Source organism: Aulonocara stuartgranti, assembly GCF_965226115.1.
Source record: "Aulonocara stuartgranti genome assembly, chromosome: 8".
Taxonomy (NCBI): domain Eukaryota; kingdom Metazoa; phylum Chordata; class Actinopteri; order Cichliformes; family Cichlidae; genus Aulonocara; species Aulonocara stuartgranti.
Genome location: NC_138959.1, coordinates 31587147 through 31594508, shown reverse-complemented (window position 1 = coordinate 31594508; position 7362 = coordinate 31587147).

Below are 7362 nucleotides of genomic sequence, written 5' to 3'. Positions count from 1 at the left end.
TATCCTATTTAATACACTCCAGGTAGCCTTAATATTACTTTTATGTTTTTGAAGCAGCTGTTCATAATATCTTTTCTTTTCGTATCGCATAATAGATGTTAATTTATTTCGATATTTCTTATATTTGTCTTCATTTTCCTTTGTTCTATGTGTCAAAAAAATCCTGTATAACCTATTTTTCTTTTTACAGGCTCTTTCCAGACCTTGTGTAAACCATGGTTTTTTCTTTTTATAATTTTTAGAAAACTTTTTAATTGGACAATGGCTGTCATAGATTGACAAAAATATATCCAAAAACGCATTGTATGCATCATTAGTGTCTTCCACATAAACCTTTTGCCAGTCATAATTTTCTAAGTCTGTTTTAAAAGCCGCAATTTGTTCTGGTGTTTTTATTCTACCACTGTAATCCATTTGCTTTTCCTCTTGAAAATGAAGTTGATTGTTCATTTCAAACACTGAAAAGACAGGCAAGTGATCACTTACATCTGTGACTAACAGTCCACTATGTATCTTGCCGTTTATCTTATTGACAAAAATATTGTCGATCAAAGTGGCACTATCCATCGTTATTCTGCTCGGCTTTAGAATCAACGGATGGAATCCAAAACTAAACATTGTATCAATAAATTCTGAAATCTTATTATGGTTGTTTGCCTTCAATAGATCGATGTTAAAATCACCACAAAAAAAGGTCACCTTCTCCTTGTGTTCTATTTTATTGTTTCTATTGTTATTATTGTATTACACTGTAGTTTTTAATTTTATTGTTATTGTTAAGCACTTTGTGCAGCATCGGCTGTTGGAAATGTGCTATATAAATAAATTTGACCTTGACCCTTGACCTTGACCTTGTGTTTTTCCAATATTACAGAAATTTCTTTAGTAAACTGGTCTATACAGGATGCAGGTGTACGATAAATGGAGCTAACTAATATGTTTTTCGAGCTTTCAACCTGAATTTCAGTGGTTAAACATTCCATCAAGTTATCAATCACAGCAGTCATATTGTTAACAACTTTACATTTAAGATGTAAAAAAACAAACATAGCAACACCTCCTCCTCTTCTATTCTTCCTATTTTGCCAAAACATTTCATAGCCCTCTAGTCCATCTTGCAATTCTTTGTCGTCATTCAACCATGTTTCTGAAATTGCTACCACTGCAAACTTATTTTGGAATTGATCAAGATACGCTTTGATTTTAGAAAAATTACTGTAAAGACTCCAACTGTTAAAGTGGATTAATGAAAAACCTTTTATCTTGGGATCCAACTCTTCCCCATTATAATATTCACATGTCATATCAACATTCTGATAGAGGTGGATATCTGGATCAATACTATTGTCCAACTCATAATATTTATAATCATGAGATCCAAAATATTCCAGTTTTTTTGCCTTTTTTTGTTCACACATTCACATGCAGTTATTTTTCTCACACTTATCAGATATTGTTCATATCACAGTCAGCAACACAATTCTTTTCTACATTGAACTCTATTTCTTTTGTTTAAATGTCTCAAGATCTGCAATGTCTCTGACAACAATTACTTTAGGTTGTTCTGGTGTCCCATTAAGTCTTATGAATACCTTACAGTTCCTGGTCCAGGTATCTTGGATGTGCCTTTCCTTCTTCAATAGTCTTGCCTGTCGTGCAATTTCAGCATTTCTCTTGGTGAGATGCTCATTCACATATACGCCGGTTCCCTTTAACTTCTTTCCCATCTTTAACAGTTCAACTTTATATTTCCTGTTCACAAATCGTAGTATGATAGTTGGCATCTTGGTATGTTTTTGTGGAATAGTATGACATGCAGCTATGTTTTTGCTATCCAAAAGAATGTCTTTGTCTTTGAAAAACTGAATAACTTGCTGCTCAAGCAAATCCTTTTCAGCTCTTGGTGCATCTTCCCCATCCTTGTCACCTGCTGTACTCCGTGCATAGGTGTAGTGATTTGTCTTCAGTCCAGAAGTCATCACATCTTCCATTCTTGTATACTGCTCCAAATCTTCAACTCTTTTTTCCAGCTCTTCAATCTTCTTGTCTTTTTCCTTAATCACAATCTTCAGTTGTCTTACTTCTTCAATTAAGTCCAGTAGTCCTGCTTGCTGTTTCACCACCTTACTCAATTCCTCTGACATGAAGTTAAGAGACTTCTTAACTTCTTCAATATCTTCTGTTAGCCTCTTAGTTGTCATGTTTCTTGATCACCAATTTAAATTCTTAGAAGACTAAATTAATTCCAGGCTCCAGGTAATCCAATAAGCCAGGTGTTACTTGTAGAGCACATGTGATGAAAAAAAGGGACCCTAAACTTCAAAGTTTGTGGAAATACTCACACAAAATGAAGCAAAACTTTGTAAAGATATGGGCAAATATTTAAACTAATGACGTGCATAGAGGCACTTGACCTGTTTGAAAGACTGTTGTCTTGGTTCAGATATAGAGCACACCTATGAAAACGACTAATATGCTGAACCCTGTATGAAACAGCTGAAAATTACATGATGGAGAAGCTGAATTGAATATGAAAGTGCAAGACTTTGAAACTGTGTGGGGCAAAGCACGCAACCACTGTGTGAGGTTGCGTTGCGGTCTCTTCTGAGCTGATGAGCAAGCTACACATTATCAGATCGAGAGCTGGCTGAGAACTCCTCAAAGAGAGGGAAACGGAACTATGATAACTGTGATAACTGGAGTGTGCAGAGTTTCCGTGAGTTCAGCTTCTTCTTTCAGATGCGCAGCAGTTTTTCTGTATCTTGACTCATGTGTGTAGAGTGTTCATAACATCAGCATTTCTGTTTCTGTTTATTTGTTTTGGTGGGTTGAAAAATAATTAAATAAACTTGTGATCATACATATGGATCACCATGGCACATATCATCAGCCATGTAATTTATTTACGCAGATGACAAAGTGAGTGTGAATGTGTCTGACGTCACAGTGCTTTTGTGCACTGTGTAAAAGTAATTGCCTCTGATTGTGAGAGCAGTGATTCTGCAGGTCACCAGCTATTGTAAAGGGGAAAAAAAGAGTGAAAAAGAGACAAAATTTACATTGTGGATGAAAAATAATCAATCAATCAATCAATCAATCTTTATTTATAAAGCACTTTTCATACAAAAAAAAAATGTAGCACAAAGTGCTTTACATAGTTAAAAGCAGCCCACCCCACCCTCCAACTCACTCCCCGCACTCTCATTAACATAAATGATGTGAATACACACATATCCCCCCCCCACACACACACACTTAGTATTGACTCAGCTCTGACATTGGATGCCCATGTAAAATCTTTGGTTCGCTCCTGTTTTTATCATTTGAGAAACATTGCTAAGCTGAGTCCCATTGTATCGCGCTCCGAATTAGAAATTGTCATTCATGCATTTGTTTCATCTCGTCTGGACTACTGTAATTCTTTGTTTACTTGTTTATGTAAAGCCTCTTTGGATCGTCTGCAAGTTGTTCAGAATGCTGCTGCAAAGCTTCTGACCAAGTCCTCCAAGTTTTCCCATGTCACACCCCTGCTGATTCAGCTGCACTGGCTCCCCGTTAAATTCAGGATCCAGTTTAAGGTTTTGACCTTGACTTTCAGGGCCCTGCATGGACAAGCACCAACATATATAAGTGAACTTTTGCATCCATACATTCCCAGCAGGTACCTGAGGTCATGTGATCAGGGCTTGCTTGCTGTCCAGCACACGAGGCTGAAAACAAAAGGCGACAAAGCTTTTGGAACTGTGGCCCCCAGACTGTGGAACTCTCTCCCTTTGAGCCTGAGATCTGTGGACTCAGTGGTCACTTTTAAAAAACAGCTAAAAACCCATCTTTTTAAACTTGCTTTTAGTTGATTTTTATTTTTAGGTTTTAGCTTCTGTGAAGCACTTTGTGATTTTTTTCTTGAAAGGTGCTATATAAATAAAGTTTTACTTACACACACGCACCCACACATACACACACTTAAAGAGTAAAAATTGGGCTGGGCTCGCATGAGCCAAGTGAGGAAACACTATAACAGGGAGCCGTCTGCACCGGGAGCCGGTCACAGACCGCAGCCTCCAGGCTGGGCACACAGCAGGAGGGAGGCAAAGGAGCCCCCCAGCCAGGCTGAGAGGACCCCCAGAGACCCAGCAGCCACAGTCGATCACAGCCCCGGTGCAGAGAGCGCCCTCTGAGGAAACACTGGAGATATGACACAATAGGATATATACAGGGTAAAATGATAAAATAAATAAGAACAGGATACAATATAAATATAAATATAAATAGAGTAAGAAGGTTAAAAAATGAATAAGAATAAAATCAATAAATATTAGGTAAATCCTAAATTAATAATAGAATAACAGGATAGAATAAATAAGCATAAAAAATAAATAAACGCTAAGTAAAAGCTAAATTAAAAAGGTGGGTCTTGAGCCTGTTCTTAAAAACATGTACGTTCTCTGCGGCCCTGAGCTCCTCCGGCAGGCTGTTCCACAGACGAGGACCATACCACTGAAAAGCTGCCTCTCCGTGAGTATGTGTCCTGACTTTAGGGACAATCAAAAGGCCAGCACCAGAGGACCTCAGGGTCCGCGAGGGTTCGTATGGTAAAAGCAGATCTGAGAGATAAGAAGGCCCAAGACCATTAAGACATTTAAAAACCAATAAAAGAACTTTAAAATCGATCCTGAAACACAGGGGGAGCCAGTGCAGCGATTCTAAAACCGGTGTAATGTGGGCCCGCCCTCTGGTCTCCGTCAGCACACGAGCTGCAGAGTTTTGTAAAAGTTGTAAAGGTGAAATATTCTTCTTAGGAAGACCAGAGAGCAGGGCAGTAATCAATGCGACTGGTAATAAAAGCATGCATCAGCATCTCCGTGTTGGCCCGAGAGAGAATAGGGCGACTCTGGCTATATTTTTTAGATGATAAAATCCAATTTTGGTTACATGTTTAACATGTGGGATAAAACCAAGCTCAGAGTCAAAAATAACACCCAGGTTTTTCACTTGTAGCGAAGGACATAGTGAAAATGCCTCTAATTTAGACAAGAGTTTCTCTCTCTGAGCCTCAGGACCGACGATTAAAACTTCAGTTTTGTCCTGGTTAAGCTGTAAAAAGTTTTCTGCCATCCAAGATCGTATATCTAAGATACAGTTAAAAAGGGCATCCATTGGTCTGGTGTCATCAGGAGACACGGAGATGTACAGCTGCGTGTCATCAGCGTAACTGTGGAAGTTCACTCCATGCCTCCTGATGACACTGCATATACAAATTAAAAAGTACAGGGCCTAGAACCGACCCTTGAGGCACACCACATGTCATTTTATGGATCTTAGAGGAGCATGTATCCATGCTCACCATAAAAGTTCTGTCTGAGAGACAGGAAGTGAACCAGTTGTGTACAGCACCAGAGAGGCCCACCATGTGTTTTAGTCTGTTTAAAAGAATAGCGTGGTCTACTGTATCAAAGGCTGCGCTTAGATCCAGTAGCACCAGGACTGAGAGCTTTTGGGCGTTCCAGTTACATCTAAGATCATTTAAAACCTTTAGGAGAGCCGTCTCTGTGCTGTGGTTCACCCTAAATCCAGACTGGAATATCTCCAGGATCTGTCTATCATTGAGAAAATCAGTAATCTGAGTAAAAACAAGTTTTTCTAAGATTTTACTTAAAAATGGTGAGTTGGATACAGGTCTGTAGTTATTAAAATCATTACAATCCAAATTGCTCTTCTTCAGAAGGGGCCTCACCACCGCCGTTTTAAAGGCAGCAGGGAAGACACCCAACTGAAGAGAGCAATTCATCACGTATAAAAGCTCAGCCTCAAAAAATCCATAAAGTGTTTTAAAGAGTGAAGAAGGGATTGGATCTAAAGGACATGTGGTGGGTCTCACTGTGGAGAAAACCTTCTGAAAGTTCTCAGCATTAACCAGGACAAAGCTGTCCAGTGTCTCCTCAGGTACAATCGAGCCCTCAGATGTATTTAAAATCATATCACGATTAGATAAAATATCAGATCTGATGGCGCTGATCTTTCCCCTGAAGTGGTCTGCAAACTGCTCACAGAGCGAGTCTGTGGGGGTTCTTTGGGAGCTGTTAAAATCAGGGTTAAATAAATGATCTATGGTGGAAAAGAGGACCTTGGGATTATTTTTGTTAATACTGATTATTTTGGCGAAGTATGAATTTCTTGACTTCCTTAATGTATTATTGTACATTTTAAGTTGCTCGCAAAATATTTGATGGTTGATATTATTTTTATTTTTCCTCCATCTCCTTTCTGCTGCCCTGCAATTTCTTTTGAGTTTTTTGACTTCTTCGTTTCTCCAGGGTGATGCATGTTTTACGTTAATCTTTTTGGTGGTGAGTGGAGCAACGGAGTCAAGGCTTTTCTTCAGTTTGCTGTTGAAATGATTAAAAATCAGATCGCAGGGTGCAGGTAGAATCACAGGGGGGCATTCGTCTAAAACCCTGGTAAGATTTGCAGCCACTTCAGAGGTTAGATAGCGCCTCCTCACAATTCGCACTGCTGAATAAAACCGGTGATGTTAAAAAACACACAGTAGTGGTCAGAGACAGCCAAGTCAACAACAGAGGACACGCTGGTGGACAGCCCATGGGTGATGACCAGGTCCAGAGTGTGTCCTCTGTTGTGAGTCGGCTGCGTGACGTGCTAGGTAAAATCCAAACAGTGAAGAATGTTTAAGAATTCTTTTGCTGCAGGGTCAGAAGGATTATCTATGTGCAGGTTAAAATCACCGGTTAAAATTATCATATTATAGTTTGAATGTATGTTTGTTAAAAATTCTGTGAATTCCTTGATAAAAGCAGCGCTGTCTTTAGGTGGTCTATAAACTGTGACAGATAAAACTGGAGGGCTGCTAAAAACAATAGCATGAAATTCAAAAGTGGTAAAATGATCAAATAAAATTTGTTTGGTGGTGAGTGTATTGTTGGCCAGAGATGCAGTCCGACCACCTCTCTTACCACTTCTAATAGAAAAAGAGAAACTAAAATTTGGTGGGGAGGCCTCAGTGAGAACAACTGGTGCATCCGAACCCAGCCATGTTTCAGTTAAAAATAAACAGTCAAGTTTATTATCTAAAATTAAATCATTAATAATAAAAGACTTGTTCCACAGAGAGCGTACATTTAAAAGTGCCATACTGATTGAGACTGGTGGATTTTTGACAATAGAGTTGGATGGATGTTGATATTTTTGAAGAGGCCGGAGGTTATTAATGTTTTTGGAGTTACTGGATTTATGATAATTCTGTTGCTCTCTGTTTGTGATTATGACGGGTATTGTGTTGACTGTGGGAGAGAGAGGTCCTAGTCCAGAGTTTCGTGTATTACTGTTAAAAGTGGAACAAATATA